Source organism: Oncorhynchus keta, chromosome 1 (assembly GCF_023373465.1).
Source record: "Oncorhynchus keta strain PuntledgeMale-10-30-2019 chromosome 1, Oket_V2, whole genome shotgun sequence".
NCBI classification, from domain to species: Eukaryota; Metazoa; Chordata; class Actinopteri; order Salmoniformes; family Salmonidae; genus Oncorhynchus; species Oncorhynchus keta.
Genome location: NC_068421.1, coordinates 59660407 through 59678656, shown reverse-complemented (window position 1 = coordinate 59678656; position 18250 = coordinate 59660407). Strand labels below are relative to the sequence as shown.

The window sequence follows — 18250 nt, the reverse complement described above, 5'->3', positions numbered from 1 at the left end:
GGGCGGCAAAGACTCTTTCAACCTACAGTTTTTATTGACCGACAATCTGTAACCGCCCTCATGAATATTACAGCTTTCACGAGCAAACGGGTACAACCACAAACCTTCTTTCTTTAGAATGAAAGGGATTGGTACTTTATGTAGGGACGTCAAACATTCAGCCTGCTGCTCAGATCCTATGGTCGCTCTAGTCTCTAAATCTCTAAATGGTTCAACTAGTGAGAAATATACACTGAGTGTACCAAACATTTTCTATGACAGACTAACCAGGTGAATCCAGCTGAAAACTATGATCCCTTATTGATGTCACCTGTTAAATCCACTCCAATTAGTGTAGATGAAGGAGAAGAGACGGGTTAAAGAAGGATTTGTAAGCCATGAGACAATTGAGACATGAATTGTGTATGTGTGCCATTCAGAGGGTGAATGGGCAAGACAAAATATTTGTGCCTTTGAAAAGGGTATGGTAGTGGGTGCCAGGCGCACCTGTTTGAGTGTATCAAGAACTGCAGTGCTGCTGGGTTTTTCACGCTCAACAGTTTCCCGTGTGTATCAGGAATGGTCCACAAAAGGACATCCAGCCAACGGCTGAAAACAGGTCATTGATGGAAGAGGACAAAGGAGGCTGTCCCGATTTGTGCGGAGCAACCGACAGGCTGTAGTTAGTCTACTGACAGTCCAGTACAACATTGGTGCCCAAAGACCCACAAAAGAATGTACAACTCGTCGTACCTTGACACGAATGGGGTATGGCGACGGCCTTACAGAGGTCTACTTCTTTCAGCAATAAACAAGAAACTTGCAGTTGCAGTGGGCTAAAGAATGTGTGTTTTCATGGCACACATTGGGCCCTTTGCTAAATGTGGAGCTACGTTTGAATGCCACAGGATATCTGAACATCGTCGCCAATCAGGTGCATCCCTTTATGGCAGCAGTGTATCCATCTGCGAATTGACTTTTTTCTGCAAGATAATGCACCATGCCACAAGGCTAACATTGTCAGGAATGGTTCCATGAACATGACAGTGAATTCAGCTTACTGCAGTGGCCTTCCCAGTCACCAGATCTCAATCCAACTGAGCATCTGTGGGATGAGATGGAACAAGCTAGTCAGAGTAGAGATCCACTACCAGCCAACTTGACAACTGCGGAAACATTTGAGTCAACGTGGGCCAGCATGTGGAACGGTTGACACATTGTAGGGTCCATGCCCCGACGAATTGAGGCTGTTGAGGGCAAAATGGGTGCAACTCAATAATAGGAAGGTGTTCCTAATGTTTTGTACTCTCAGTGTAAATCTGTGTTTAATTTACTATCATTCTAAAGTAAGATATTGAATTGTTTAGCCATATCTAGGGTTGCAACTTTCTAAATTGACCAGTAAACCACCAGATTTAAGACATCTACTGGCCCTTTTGGATACTTCAGATTATCACAGGTGTCTGTAATTATCTGTGGCCCTCTGGCCTTATCACATATAAAATATGAAATAATTAAATAAGATGATTTTAAAAAAATAAAAAAATAAATAGAAGAACAAAGCTGTAAAACATTGTCCTAAATTTAAACCATCTTAGTGAATAACATTGGTGTTTAATATGAAGGTTTCAGCATTTAATATCATTATATTTATTTTACTATGTCTGTGTATTTGTTGTCAATGTTTTTGCATCAAACTGGTGGTAGATTTGGGAAAAAAAGTAGAGGTAATTGAATATAAGATGTTTTTTTCATTAATTAGGCTATTGAACCATCTACTAGAAACTCATGGATGTTTTACCAAAATTACAGACAGTATGTGGACAGAATGCGTTAGTACAGTACACAAGCTGACGTTTTGACCACATCCAAATTGGGGGGAATTACACATCCTTTTTTACCTCAGATTGGTGATTTTTATTGTCAACATGATGACAAGATCAATTTGCTTAAAACAGATATCTTTGGTTTTGTACTGTTGATTTTGTCATACCCGCTGGGGGTGGTAGGACTATCCTTTTTCTTTTTCAAATGGCATGGATCATTCGGGGCGGTCTCTAAAAAGTCACTGGCCACACAAAAATACACGATTTGAAAGTTAAACCATTACTTCAATAGCGGCCAACCATTGTCACTGTTGCCATCCTATGGCGGGTCGTGATTCGTTGAAGTTAACTAACAGAAAGTGGCTTATTCCCTTTTCCGTGATATATATGCCATTTAGCAGACGCTTTTATCCAAAGCGACTTACAGTCATGTGTGCATACATTCTACGTATGGGTGGTCCCGGGAATCGAACCCACTACCCTGGCGTTACAAGCGCCATGCTCTACCAACTGTGCTACAGAAGGACCACGATGGCAGCCTCACAAAATCAACATCCGCCAATCCAAAATATAGATAAAAGCCTTTACAAGTTCTCATCTAACCAACCATGTATAGGTTATTCCCAGTTTCCGTGGAGCCTTTGAATTAGTGTTATTTTAAACTACGCCCCCAAACGTTTGGCCCCTGCTCTATTGATTGATCTTCTACAAATTGTCCTCTATTCTGTGTGTTTTTTTTTTTTAGGTATTTGATTTTAACGTGATAATCGATAGGAGTGATGGACAAAACAATGTTACGTTTCTCTTTCTGTTTTGGTGACCCCGTATCAAAATGCAACATTCCAAAATGTGACTGTGTTCTGCAGGTGGTTTTCTAACCAGTGATGTGAAAATGTATCCGGTTGTTAGTTTCATAAGCACATATCACCCCCCCCCCCTTAATCAATGAGTGATTTATTGCCACTTGACAAAACAGTTTTTTTGTGTGTATGTGCCGTTTACAAGGTGCTCGTTTAAAGTAGCATGATGATCATTGTTGCACAGGTATGTGTAGATAGTACATTTTAGTTTTAGGTTTTCAATATATCACAAATTGTTTCTGCATATTGGTTATTGATTTGGACACTTTAAAACTTTGTTTTGATATTGGGCTATTTATCAATATGTCTTGTCAACAGGAAGCAGCAACAGCATTATATATTTTTTAGGTTTTAGGAATATAAATGTAACTTTCAACGATAATTTCTAATGATACTGTACTTAATAAGGTAAAAACTGCTGAATGAGTCAAAACGTGCAGTGATTTATTTATTTTAGATACACCAGAAATCACCAAAACGGGTTTGCCCCGCCTACTTTTCAACAATGATTTTCTTCTCATTGAATGATAATGGGTTGAACAATTGTTCAAAACATTTAGCAATTTTTGCATTTGACCCATGAACAAACACCGTAATCATAGCAGTCACTACTGTATTACTGCTAGGTGTGCCTATTTGTATGTGGCTCGTGTTTAGGGAGGCCCCTCTAAACCCTTTTTGTGCACACTAAACCTGCATTATGAAGTTATTCTGCACGCTACACATTATTCAGTGGTTTGAAATACCCTCTGCCTTAACTCTCTCTTTGTTGGAGAAACTTCAGGTGTGGAGCAGGACCCTGAACTCTCTCACCACTGTGGCGTTACACCATTTTATGTTATTATTTATGGTCGCACAGCGCGTGGATGAAGAGAGCGTCGGACTAGCTGACTGTGTCATTAGTTTTGGTGCAACCTTGAGGTCAATATAAGTGCAAATGACTCTGGGACATGAGGATAGGCTGAAGATAGAGCAGAGAGCACACAAGGTCCAGCCTGTGGTATTGGACAGCCACAGCATTTCCCCCACTCTCCCCTCACTCTTCTCTCTTTCCCAGCCTCCCGGGATATTAGGCAATAGACTTGTTTACTTCACCTTTCACCACATCGGCTGCTGAATTATTCATTTGTGTATAAGGAGGGGGAGAGGCGGTTGGGAGATGGGAAGAAGAGCGGAAGGGAAGAGACAGAAATGAAGGAGAGATGGAAAAACGAGTGAGGAGGCAAATGGACAGGATTGATCCCCTCCTGGTCGGCTAAATTGATTATAGAAATCTTATCAGCATCTCATCTCCTGTGTCGGGGGTTTGGATGGGCGTGGGTCGGCCCCGGACGCTCCGTCTCGCCAGGATTAGACTGACAGACAGAGCACCATTAGGCCTTGGGCCTGGGATACTCAGAGGACAGGCCTGAATTACCCATGATCTGCATCTACAGCACCGCACTGAAAATGGAACAGCACTGCTAAAGGACTAACAGTGCATCTATACAGTTTCTTACAGGCCCTAATCGTCTACTGTTCCATGTCATGAATTTGTTCTTTTCGAAAATTCTCCACATGTAGGGTCTACGAGTAACTTTTAAAACAAATGAGTGTGCAGCATTTACAAGCTATTCCAAGTGATCAGTCTAGGAAAAGAGATGGCTATGGATCATTTCCAGCCGAGAGCCTAGCTGAGGTTTTGGAGTGCACTGAATATAAACACTATAACTAACAGCTTCTTAATAGATCAACATCAGATCCCCCAAGTCTCTCACACACACACACACACACACACACACTCCTCTCAATCACATGCTCATACAGCCATGAGCAAGGGTCAAAGGCTCACTGACTGATCTTATTTTCCAGCTCGGAGGATGTTGGGGTGTTGTGAATGTGTGTCTATGTATACTGTAAGTGTGTGGGAGGGATCTGAGTGATAAAATGTGTGTGGATTTGAGGTTCAGATTGTGTGATTGTATGTGGTCTCTTCTGTATGTGTTTGTGCATGATATGTGTTGTTTCTGTTTGAGCATATGAATGCGAGACAGAATGGTTTCCTTCCAACTATTTAATGTGGATGAATTACCTGACTCATGGGCTGATGGAAACAGGAAATCCCATTACAATTGTATAAATGCCGACAGACAATTTGTTCGTTAGACATGGTGGGATCTTTTTGTATCGGGAAAATTAATTATGCGAGAAATGGCAGTGGAAATGTCTTTATGTGCAAATATTGATATAATAACCATCATATCGAAATAAACTTGGAGTCACGCAATGATATGTTAGGTGGACCTCCCACTACGACTCGGGAAACCATGCAAGTTTATTAGGCTACAGATTAAATAAATGATGATGAACATCACAGGGTGGTGAAAGTACACGGTGATGAGCTTGATGCTCCTTTCCAATAAACAGAGAGTCCTATTCTGGTCACATGGTGATTGACGCTTGGCTGCCGTTTGACAAATAAATGTAATCTGGCTCTTCTGTCCAAAGTAATGTCATCATGTAGGTAGCCTACCCACACTGTATCTGAGAGCTGTTGGCTAGAGAGCATGTGCCAAGACCAGAGTGGGCACATTTTGCTATTTAACGCCAATGTTTGTGTGACAAAACCATCAGAAGAGTTGAAAATGGAAAACCATTTAACTTGTATTTTTCATTCGGTACATGGGATTTTAACCGCAAAAGTTATTTTTATGTGCACTACATCATCGTGCACAGCCTGTTATCAGTAATACATTCGTTTGATGGGATTAAAAAAAGTTTTATATTCGCATGAAAATCTGTCGCAAATTGGATGGAATCCAACTAGTGAAGCTAAAACTTATATTTGTCTCTATAGTTTAACATTTTGGATTTGAGATCAAATGTTATATATATTAGAGGTCGACCAATTGATCGGATTAGGGCCTATTTCAAGTTTTCATAACAATCGGTAATCGGCCTTTTTGGATGCCGATTATGGCTGATTACATTGCATTCCACAAGGAAACTACGTGGCAGGCTGACCACCTTACGTGAGTGCAGCGTCAAAAGGACATCGTGGCTGCAAGGAGCCAAGGTAAGTTGCTAGCTAGCATTAAACTTACCTTGTAAAAAACAATCAATCTTCACATAATCACTAGTTAACTACACATGGTTGATGATATTACTAGGTTAACTAGCTGGTCCTGTGTTGCATATAATCAATGCAGTGCCTGTTTATTTATCGTCGAATCACAACCTACTTCAACTTCGCCAACCGGGTGATGATTTAACAAAAGAGCATTCGCGAAAAAAGCACAATCGTTGCCTTTATTAAAATCAATACACAGAAGTATATATTTTTTAAACCTGCATATTTAGTTAATCTTAGGGAGGCTGCGAATTTTCGCAGCTTTTTGTTAAAAATCGCGCAACATTTCAGCGCCCTGCTATTCATGCCAGGAATATAGTATATGCATATGATTAGTATGTTTGGATAGAAAACACTCAGACGTTTCTAAAACTGGTTAAATCACGGCTGTGACTATAACAGAACGTGCGTTTCATCGAAAAGTGCAGGAAAATCTGATCACTGAAAATGGAAAAAAATATCCATGCGCCACTTCCAAGATTTGTTAAAGGTGAACCAGATTAAATGAGGTAGAGGTTGCAATACCTACAGCTTCCACACGATGTCAACAGTCTTGTCATTTGCCTACTATTTGTTTCTTGGTCAAACGAAGAAGAGACAAGCCATTTCTTCAGGTATCCGACCTGATATTTTGGTTGAGATTTATCCAGACATTATTTCCAGACGGACACCTATAGAATTGACATCGCCTCGTGATCAATTTTATCGCTTATTAACGTGTACTAATACCTAAAGTTGCATTACAAAAGTATTTCGAAGTGTTTTGTGAAAGTTTATCGTCAACTTTTTTAATTTAAAAAAATTACGTTACGTTAGAAAACGCTATTTCTTTCCGTTGTTCACACAGTCTTCATAGATCGATATCTAGGCTATATATGGACCGATTTAATCGAAAAAAGACCCAAATGATGTTTATGGGACATCTAGGAGTGCCAAGAAAGAAGCTCGTCAAAGGTAATGAATGTTTTATATTTTATTTCTGCGTTTTGAGTAGCCCCCGGCTATCGCAAAATCTGTCGTTTTAAGTAGCGTTGCAGTACTTTGGGGGTGTATGCTGTCAGATAATAGCTTCTCATGCTTTCGCCGAAAAGCATTTTACAAATCTGACTCGGTAGCTAGATTCACAACGAGTGTAGCTTTAATTCAGTACATTGTATGTGCATTTTAATGAAAGTTTGAGTTTTATCAAAAACTATACGTGGCGCACTTGAAATTTCCGCTGATTGATGTTCCCACTTCGGAACCACGGCCCTAACAAGTTAAAAGAAATTCATGTTAGCAGGCAATATTAACTAGGGAAATTGTGTCACTACTCTTGCGTTCAGTCAGGGTATATGCAACAGTTTGGGCCGCCTGGGTCGTTGCGGATTGTGTGAAGACAATTTTTTCCGAACAAAGACCTAATTAATTTGCCAGAATTTTACATAATTATGACATAACCATGCACAACCTTCAATATAACAGCAATATTCAGACTTGGGGTTGCCACCCGTTCAATAAAATACAGAGTGGTTCCGTATTTCACTGAAATAATACATGTTTTGTTTTCAAAATGATAGTTTCCGGGTTTTACCATAATATATGACCAAAGGTTTGTCCTTCTGTGTTTATTGTGTTATAATTAAGTCTATGATTTGAGGCTCGTAAGCAGTCATTCAAACAGCACTTTTCAACGTTTGCCAGCAGCTCTTAGGCTGGCTATACTAAAGTGCCTATAAGAACATCCAATAGTCAAAGGTATATGAAATGCAAATGATAGAGAGAGAAATAGTCGACGCGTCATATTTCCTATAATAACTACAACCTAAAACTTCTTAACTGGGAATATTGAATAACTGGGAATATTGAACCACCAGCTTTCATATGTTCTCATGTTCTGAGCAAGGAATTTAAATGTTAGCTTTTTTACATGGCACATATTGCACTTTTAGTTTCTTCTACAACACTGTGTTTTTGTATTATTTAAACCAAATTGAACATGTTTCATTATTTATTTGAGACTAAATAGATTTTATTTATGTATTATATTAAGTTAAAATAAAAGTGTTCATTATTCATTCAGTATTGTTGTAATTGTCATTACTACAAATATATATATAAAATTGTCCGATTAATCGGCATCTGCTTTTTTTGGTCCTCCAATAATCAGTATCGGCGTTGGGAAAAAAAAATATATATATATATGAGGCAACAGTACAGAATATCACCTTTTATTTGAGGGTATTTTCGTACATATCGGTATTACCGTTTAGATATGAATGCACTTTATGCATCTAGTCCCCCCATTTGAGGGTGTCATAAGTGTAACCCTCTCACCAAAATATTCAGATAAGTCAGCTTTAAAATAATGGTGAAAAGGACATCTCAGTATTTTAACTTCTAAGATATTGACTCGCTAGGGGAAAAACGAGAGGCGAGGGATATTACTAAAACATACAGTGTGTTCCGAAATTATTGCCACCCTTGATAAAGATGAGCAATAATGACTACACATATTAAATAATTCAAATACTATTTTATACTAATACAATTGCTCAGAGAAAGAGATTGAGAAAAAAAGTATTACTTGTTAAACAAAAAAGGTAGGGGGTCAAAATTGACATCCCTAAGGATTTTTTTAACCTTTATTTAACTAGGCAAGGCAGTTAAGAACTAAATCTTATTTACAATGACAGCCTACCGGGGAACAGTGGGTTAAATGACTTGTTCAGGGGCAGAACAACAGATTTTTACATTGTCAGCTCAGGGATTTTATCCACCAACCTTTCAGTAACTGGCCCAACACTCTAACCACTAGGCTATCTGCACAAATTCAAAAATGTAATATTTGGTCCCATATTCCTAGCACACAATGTCCACATCAAGCTTGTAACTACAAACTTGTCGGATGCATTTGCAGTTCTTATTGGTTTTGTTTCAAGTCGTTTTGTGACCAACAGAAATTAATGGTAGATAATGTATTGTGTAATTTTGGAGTTACATTTATTGTAAATAAGATATGAATATGCTTGTAAACACTTCTACATTAATCTTGATGCTACCATGATTGCAGATAATCCTGAATTAATCGTGAATAATGACGAGAGAGAAAGTTACAGAGGGTCAAAGATCATAACCCCAAAACATGCTAACCTCTCACCATTACCAATAACAGGGGAGTTAGCATGTCTTGGGGGGTTGATCTTTGACCCACTATAACTTTATCATTACGCGTGAACTCTTACACAACTCAATCATTGAACACTGTTCATTTTAGCAAGCTAAATTGGTGCTGAAGGTATGATGAATGATCCAGTCAAAAAACTCCTGAAACAATCATTCCAGGGCCGATGCCTATTTGTAATCCATGGTGGAAAACGCCCTGCATGCGATTGAAAAGATGTCCTGTGCCATTGGAAGAAGTCCCAACTCGTCTTGGAAGAAAGCAGCTCCCAATCCAACGAAATCTAGGCTAGCTCCCATTGAAGCAACGATGGCTACACTCTTCACAGCAGGTGAATTCAGGTCAATTTGATATAGATGTTTAACTAGACTTTCTCTAGAATTGTAACAGGTAAATCGAATGAATCAACAGTCTCTTTGCTAAATGCAATTCATCATTTCTTCAGATGCCTTCACATCTGGAGCGGCAACACCAGTTTAAGTGCCCATAAAACTGCCTTGCAACAACAAACCCAGAGTTCACGCGATTGGCCTAAAAATGTAGCATTGCTCCTCATTAGCTAAACCAAACCATGTTACTTTAGATTATCTGAACTGTAAAAGTTCAAATAATTAAGTGGATGGCACATCAAATAACTCTACCAAACAGTGCTTCTTAAATTATTGACAAGTCATTTCATTTTAATTCTGCGCATGAAAGCAAAAACACATCTCCTACCATTACGAATAACGGGATGTTAGCATGTTTTGGGGGTATGATATTTATGCCTCTGTAACTTTCTCACTCATGAGAAGTGACTCCAAAATAATATTATACATTATTTACCATTTGCTGTGGCGCAGCGCTCTAAGGCACTGCATCTTAGTGCTAGAGGCGTCACTACAGATTCTGGTTCAATTCCGGTATCAGAACCAGCTGTGATTGGGAGTCCCATAGGGCGGTGCATAATTGGCCCAGCATTGTTGGGTTTTGGCCGGGGTAGGCCTTCATTGTAAATAAGGATTTGTTCATAACTGACTAGCCTGGTTAAATAAATCACAAACAAATACATCCATCAAGTTTATAGAGTCACAAGCTTGATCTAGTCATTGCGTGCTAGGAATATGGGACCAAATACTAAACTTTTGACTAAATGTAATACACTATATAAGTGAATTTGAACAAATACTTATAACACCTTCAAATGACGGACAAGATACATGAAGTGCTTTCATTTCTAAACGGTAAAACAGATATGTATAAAATGTCCTCAAATAAAAGGTGAAATTCTGTACTATCACCTCATATGAAACATTTGATCTCAAATTCAAAATACTGGAGTATAGAACCAAATAAGTTTAATCTCCAAATAAATACGAGTGGCGCAGGGTGGTGGGAGGTGATGACAGGTCAGATGTGAGACCCTGACAGCCTCTCCATTCCATTCCAAGCACACACGCCTCCTGCCTGGGCCTCGGTAGACCTCACATGGCTGAGGACGCAACACAATTAAAAATGTAAGCGCTGGAGCTGTAAAGCAAATTGCTGGGATTCAGGAAGGCTGTGTCTAAGGGAAGTCCCGGGACAGAATAGGAGGGTCTTTCTGCTGGATTTTTTTTCTCATTTTGTCTGTCATAGTTGAAGTGTACCTATGATGAAAATTACAGGCCTCTCTCATCTTTTTAAGTGGGAGAACTTGCACAATTGGTGGCTGACTAAATACTTTTCTGCCCCACTGTATATCTTTGTAGTGACTAGGTTTATTGATACACCAACTAAAGTGTCAAATGAATAACTTCACCATGCTCAAATGGATATTCAATGTCTGCTTCTTTTTTTACCCATGTACCAATAGGTGCCCTTGTTTGCAAACCATAGGAAAACCTCCCTGGCCTTTGTGGTTGAATCTGTGTTTGAAAATTCACTGCTCAACTTAGGGACCTTGCAGATAATTCAATGGTACTGTATGTGTGAGGTACAGAGATGTGGTAGTCAATTAAAAACCATGTTCTACACCATTATTGCACCCAGAGTGAGTCCATGCTACGGATTATGTGACTTGTTAAGCACATTTTTACTCCCGAACCTATTTAGGCTTGCCATAACAAAAGGCTTGAGTACTTATTTATTCAAGACATTTCAGCTTTTCATAATGAATTCGTAAACATTTCCAAAAACATAATTCCACTTTGACATTTATGGGGTATTGTGTGTAGGTCAGCGACACAACATCTCAATGTAATACATTTTAAATTCAGGCTGTAACACAACAGAACGTGGAAAAAGTCCAGGGGTGTGAATACTTTCTGAAGGCACCGTGTCTGACAGGGAGATATGCTAAGAGGAGAGAGTCAAAGCCCATATCGAAGTGTGATCTCGCTTTACACACACTATAAATATCATTTTTATAGAACGACAGCCAGTGTCACAGTAATAAAATGAAATGTCTCATGCATAGTTTAATGTTAGGAGGCTACTTCACATGGATGATATATCCATGTTTCTCATCATTAAACAATGTGCCGTAATTATGTTGAACTTGATAGTTTCTTCATATTGTTCTATTGCTTATAAGATGTCATTTTTCCCTAGTGTCACTTCCCAAGCAATTTACATTCTAATCAGAGTCTAATGGATTACACTAATTTGTTATTTTACTAACCAAGCACTAAATATACAGTGTGTGTGAAGTCATTCACGGTGGTTATTTAGTGCAGATGAATGGGAATCAGTGTATCATAATGATAATGGAGACATGAAACTACACAATAGAAAGTTTAACACTGAACTCACTAAACAATTATCTGGAAATAGCCACACAGCTGTGTATTCCTGTTGGAGCGAGTGGAGTAGGAACTAGGAACCTTTGTTCTAGTGACTAAGCCCCCGTTTGACTAAACCAAAGAGACAGGGACACCGCTAAGGCACTCGCCATGTGACACTTTGTTCTATTACAGGTTTTCTGAGTCGCAGCGGCTTATGTAAGATGACGGCAGGCGCAGGATAATTCAACCTTATTACCTTATTGCGAGGTAATGCGCTGAGACAGATGTGTAGAGTTAAGGCAATATCAAATATATAGCGTCGTTTGCAGCTTTATCTGGACCATTCACACGGGTTTGGAAAGGAACCAAGCCGGCCCTGACTGCAAAGGGAGCAGACTTCTCTTCTCTTTGAATCCCAGTCCCTTTTCCCTATATTCCTGTGTAAGAACAGCTGCCCATTTTATTCCCACAGTTTTACTCCCTCTCCTGAATCCACTCTAGAGGCTCTGAGTCGGTGGGGATTCTGCCTGACACTTGGCAGCTTAAAATTGAATGAGACTTTTACTTCACAGTTCATCCACCTCTCTGCTTTATACTGTGTAGAGAGAGATTCTACACCGTGATATCTTGAAAATGTGCAATACAGTAAATTGGGTAGGCATGGGAACAAGCATAGGAATGGACATGGAAAATAATGGTGTCAACAGCCACGCAAATCATAGACTGTTCTCTCTGCTACCGCAAGGAAAGTGGTAGTCGATGCACCAAGTCTGGAACCAACAAGACCCTGAACAGCCTCTACCCCCAAGCCCCACTACCCGGACTATCTGCATTGACCCTTTTTGCACAAACTTTTTTGACTCATCACGTACACTGCTGTTACTGTTTATTATCTATCCTGTTGCCTAGTCACTTTTACCCCAGCACATTGACTCAGTACTGGTACTCCCTGTTGTGTATTTATTCCTTAATTTTTTTTTTTCTATAATTTTTCTATTTTTCACTCTGCACTGCTGGGAAGGGCCCGTGAATAAGCAGTTCACTGTTAGTCGACACCTGTTGTTTATGAAGCATGTGAAAAATACAATGTGATGTTGGCACATAAAGTGAATGGCTTGTATGATGACTAAAACAGAAATAAAGAGCTCGTGCCTGGAGCGGCTGTCATTTCCGCAGAGAGGAGAGAGAGGGGGTTATTAGGGAGTCATCCAGATATGTTTAACCTTTCCACCTTTCATATTAGAGGCTGAGAGTGTGGTGCAGTGGCACGATGGCTGCTAGTAAATCCACTGTAAGTCTTCCAGGGACTCTGAAGATCCTGGAGTTCATGCAGCAATTTGAAGGTGCCGAGACACTGCCGGAGCTCTGGGTTCACACAGAATCCACCCTGATCAATACAACCAATCTGGGAGAGCCAATAGCTGGGCAGAGACACAGACCTCAATCTGGATAGAATAGGAGAGAACAGAACAGGAGACCGACTAGGAGCTGCATTGGCATTGCACTCACACGCTCAATCCACAATTAACCACACTTCCATATGCAAGCACACTCCAGACTGCTTGACAGAACAGGAAGGAGCTCGGGCTGCAGCGTCCCCTCTCTTCGTTGCTCGCAGACAACTTAATACCTTCAGATTATAAATTCCAACCCTGCCCAAGAACCTGGGAGCCTGAGCAGGAGAGGAAACGCACCACGAGTCTCATTATCAAACCAGCTAGTCCTTTAATAGCTTTTTTAGTGCTGTGGGGTAGAATATTCACTGTTTACCACTGCTGCACATTCCTGTATTGCAGTCCCACATCCCTTCTCCCAGACTCGCCTAAAGATATACACCATAATAATGTTAAAGGAACAGATAGTAAACCTGGGCAGACACAACACAAGGCCCTTCTACCAGAATGACTGGGCTGTGTAACCTTGAATGGACTCTCACTCCAGATGATGGACTGTGGGTCTGGAGAGGAGATGAGGGGGAGGATGAGTGTGTGTTCCCTCTTTCAGACGTTTTACCCTCGCCATACTACCTAGGAGCGCATGCACTTCATTGTTAAGTCATACAATGCACTTAATGAGGAGGGGCCTAATGTGGTGCCGGTGGTGAGGAGAGGCAGCTTTGTGAGGCCGTGCACTTATGGCCACAGCCATCCGTCAGGGGAAGATGGGATAAGGGGATAGTGAAAAAACAGGGAACATAGAGGAGTTAGAAGAAGAAAAAATCTTCCACTCCACTGACTATCTTTTAGCATCTCTGGCAACCTGCAAATCACGCCTACATAAGCAGAGAGCCAAGCCCCGAGCCAGATTGTTAAGCCTGGAAATTAAATGTGATTGACACATTTTCAACCCCCTCAGCGGCTGAATTTAGAGAGAGATGGAGAGAGAGAGAGAGAAATGAAAAACTTCCTAACCTCCCCAATGTGTAGTTGGGAGCCTAGGGAACAGTATCCCCACTGTGGCTCACCACACAACCTCCCGACCCACCACCCCCCAAGCCCAAACACCTCCCAGCTAGCTCCCGAGCCCTACCCAACCCCCACCGCCACTCGCTGCTATTATTGACAATCTCACATCAATTTCAGGGAGCCTCTTATCTCAAATGACGCACAACCTTTCTACACTGTCAGATCAGAGTAATATTTCGGCCTTTTATATGGATCGATTGGGCAGTTTTGGGGGGGGCAGGGGGAGGCAAGGCTGAGCGAATGAAAGGTCAAATGTAGCGCTAAATCATTTGAAGATTCTTAATGAATGGTGTGTGGCAGACACACCTGCTGGAGAGAGAGAGAGAGAGAGAGAGAGAGAGAGAGAGAGAGAGAGAGAGAGAGAGAGAGAGAGAGAGAGAGAGAGAGAAGATCTCCTTCACCAGGGTCAATAAGTGCTTACTGGTGCCCATGCCAATCTTAGAGAGAGAGAAGAGCTCCTTCACCAGGGTCAATAAGTGCTTACTGGTGCCCATGCCAATCTTAGCCCCTTCATCTCAAATAATCATATGTCGCTTGTTTTGGAACCTTTCTTGAATGGCTGGACCAAGGTTAAACCCCAAGAACTTTCTTGAATGGCTGGACCAAGGTTAAACCCCAAGAACTTTCTTGAATGGCTGGACCAAGGTTAAACCCCAAGAACTTTCTTGAATGGCTGGACCAAGGTTAAACCCCAAGAACATTCTTGAATGGCTGGACCAAGGTTAAACCCCAAGAACTTTCTTGTAAAAAGAGTGAACTATGTATTAATGCACAATATACTTGTTTGGCCTAAATGACATGGCATTATAAATAGATGGAAGGTTTATGGTTGTATCTGAAAAGAGGACATTACAGATAGAAGTAGAGCTGGTTGATATGACTCTACATACCTACTTATGTATGCAGACCGCAAACACACAGAGACAATATCATCAATAAGACAAATGTCCAATCATGTAGTATCTGGAATGCTATAAAACTGTGAGCTTGATGTTCGATGAGAGGAGCTTTCTAATATTGATGTTAACAACAGGCCTAATGTCAAATGAGCAGTGTATGCTGAACAATTAAACCATCCAATCACATTATCATGCATGACTTGTTTCAGACTTGATCATTCAACTCGAGTTCATTATCTAAACATATACTGACGTGCTCAAATTTTTTGGTACCCCTCCACAAAAACGAGGCATGCACAATTCTCTCTGAAATAACTTGAAACTGACAAAAGTCATTGGGGTCCACGATTGTTTATTCCATATTTAATAGAAATCAGACTTTGCTTTTGATTTTTTATTCAACATAATACTGTAGATCAGTAAACAAATGAAAATGGCATGGACAAAAATGATGGCACCCTTAAGCAAATATTTTGTTGCACAACCTTTAGAGGCAATCACTGAAATCAAACGTTTTCTGTAGCTCTCAATGAGACTTCTGCACCTGTTAACAGGTAGTTTGGCCCACTCTTCCTGAGCAAACTGCTCCAGCTGTCTCAGGTTTGATGGGCGCCTTCTCCAAACTGCAAGTTTCAGCTCTTTCCATAGATGTTCGATAGGATTCAGATCAGGACTCAGAGAAGACACTTCAGAATAGTCCAGTGTTTTGTTCTTATCCATTCTTGGGTGCTTTTAGCTGTGTGCTTTGGGTCATTATCATGACCTGCGACTGAGACAGAGCTTTCTGACACTGGGCAGTACTTTTTGCTCCAGAATGCCTTGATAGTCTTGAGATTTCATTGTGCCCTGTACAGATTCAAGGCAGCCTGTGCCAGGCGCAGCAGAGCAGCCCCCAAACATAACCGAGCCTCCTCCATGTTTCACTGGTTAGAGCGTTGGACTAGTAACTGGAAGGTTGCAAGTTCAAACCCCTGAGCTGACAAGGCTGTTGTTCTGCACCTGAACAGGCAGTTAACCCACTGTTCCTAGGCAGTCATTGAAAATAAGAATTGGTTCTTAACTGACTTGCCTGGTTAAATAAAGGTAAAATGTAAAAAATAAAGTAGGTATGGTGTTCTTCTCTTTGAAAGTTACATATTTGCGTCTGTGAACATAGAACTTATGTGACTTGCCAAAAAGCTCCAGTTTTGACTCATCTATCCAAAGGACATTCTCTCTGAAGCATTGTGGCTTGTCAATATGAATTTTAACAAGCTCCAGTCTGGCTTTTTTATGTTTTTCTTTCAAAAGTGACGTCCTCCTGGGTCTTCTTCCATGGAGCCCACTTTCGCTCAGAAAGCGACGGCTTGTGCGATCAGAAACTGACGTCCCTTCACCTTGGAGTTCAGCTTGTATCTCTTTGGCAGTTATCCTTGGTTATTTTTCTACCGTTCCCACTATCCTTCTGTTCAATCTGGGGTTGATTTTCCTCTTGCGGCCGCACCCAGGGAGGTTGGCTACAGTTCCATGAACCTTAAACTTCTCAATAATATTTGCAACTGTTGTCACAGGAACATCAAGCTGCTAGGAGATGGTCTTGTAGCCTTTACCTTTACCACGCTTGTCTATTATTGTCTTTCTGATCTCCTCAGACAAATCTCTCCTTTGCTTTCTCTGGTCCATGTTCAGTCCATGTTCAGTGTGGTGCACACAATGATACCAAACAGCACAGTGACTACTTTACTCTGGTCCATGTTCAGTGTGGTGCACACAATGATACCAAACAGCACAGTGACCACTTTTCTCCATTTAAATAGGCTGATGTGTCCAGGCCATTTTAGAATATCTTTGTAGAATAAGCAATAATTAATCTCTTTTCACAGGTTCTTTGCTTTATTCTGTGACATACCAAAGGCATACAAGTATACATGATACAAATAGCTTTTATTTTAATCACTTTTCAGGAGGAATTAAGTATTATTTCAATGAGCTGTAAGGGTACCAACAAATTTGAGCACATCTGTATATACAGTTGAAGTCGGAAGTTTACATACACTTAGGTTGGAGTCATTAAAACTAGTTTTTCAACCACTCCACAAATGTCTTGTGAACAAACTATAGTTTTGGCAAGTCGGTTAGGACATATACTTTGTGCATGACACAATAATTCACTGTATCACAATTCCAGTGGGTCAGAAGTTTACATACACTAAGTTGACTGTGCCTTTAAACAGCTAGGAAAATTCCAGAAAATTATGTCATGGCTTTAGAAGCTTCTGATAGGCTAATTGACATCATTTAAGTCAATTGGAGGTGTACCTGTGGATGCATTTCAAGGCCTCTCTTCAAACTCAGTGCCTCTTTGCTTGAGATCATGGTAATATCAAAAGAAATCAGCTAAGACCTCAGAAAATAAATTGTAGACAGTCTGGTTCATCCTTGGGAGCAATTTCCAAACGCCTGAAGGTACCACGTTCATCTGTACAAACAATAGTACGCAAGTATAAACACCATGGGACCACGTAGCCGTCATACCACTCAGGAAGGAGACACATTCTTTCTCCTAGAGATGAACGTACTTTGGTACGAAAAGTGCAAATCAATCCCACAACAACAGCAAAGGACCTTGTGAAGATGCTGGAGGAAACTGGTACAAAAGTATCTAACCTGAAAGGCCGCTCACAAGGAAGAAGCCGCTGCTCCAAAACCGCCATAAAAAAGCCAGACTGTGGTTTGCAACTACACATGGGGACAAAGATCATACTTTTGAGAGAAATGTCCTCTGGTCTGATGAAACAAAAATAGAACTGTTTGGCCATAATGACCATCATTATGTTTGGAGGAAAAAGGGAGAGGCTTGCAAGCCGAAGAACACCATCCCAACCGTGAAGCAAGGGGGTGGCAGCATCATGTTGTGGGGGTGTGAGGGACTGGTGCACTTCACAAAATGAATGGCATCATGAGGAAGGACAATTATGTGGATATATTGAAGCAACATCTCAAGACATCAGTCAGGAAGTTAAAGCTTGGCCGCAAATGGGTCTTCCAAATGAACATTGACCGCAAGCATACTTCCAAAGTTGTGGCAAAATGGCTTAAAGACAACAAAGTCAAGGTATTGGAGTTGCCTTCACAAAGCTCTGACCTCAATCCTATAGACAATTTGTGGGCAGAACTGAAAAAGCGTGCAAGCAAGGAGGCCTACAAACCTGACTCAGTTACACCA

The 18250-nt window shown here is 40.6% G+C and overlaps 1 protein-coding gene across 10 annotated transcripts in view; it reads left to right on the top strand.

Annotated features, from left to right (window-relative positions):
* LOC118389526 (CUGBP Elav-like family member 5) overlaps window positions 1-18250 on the top strand; it is a 294731-nt gene that overhangs the window by 252951 nt on the left and 23530 nt on the right. The gene's annotated exons all lie outside the window — the stretch shown is intronic.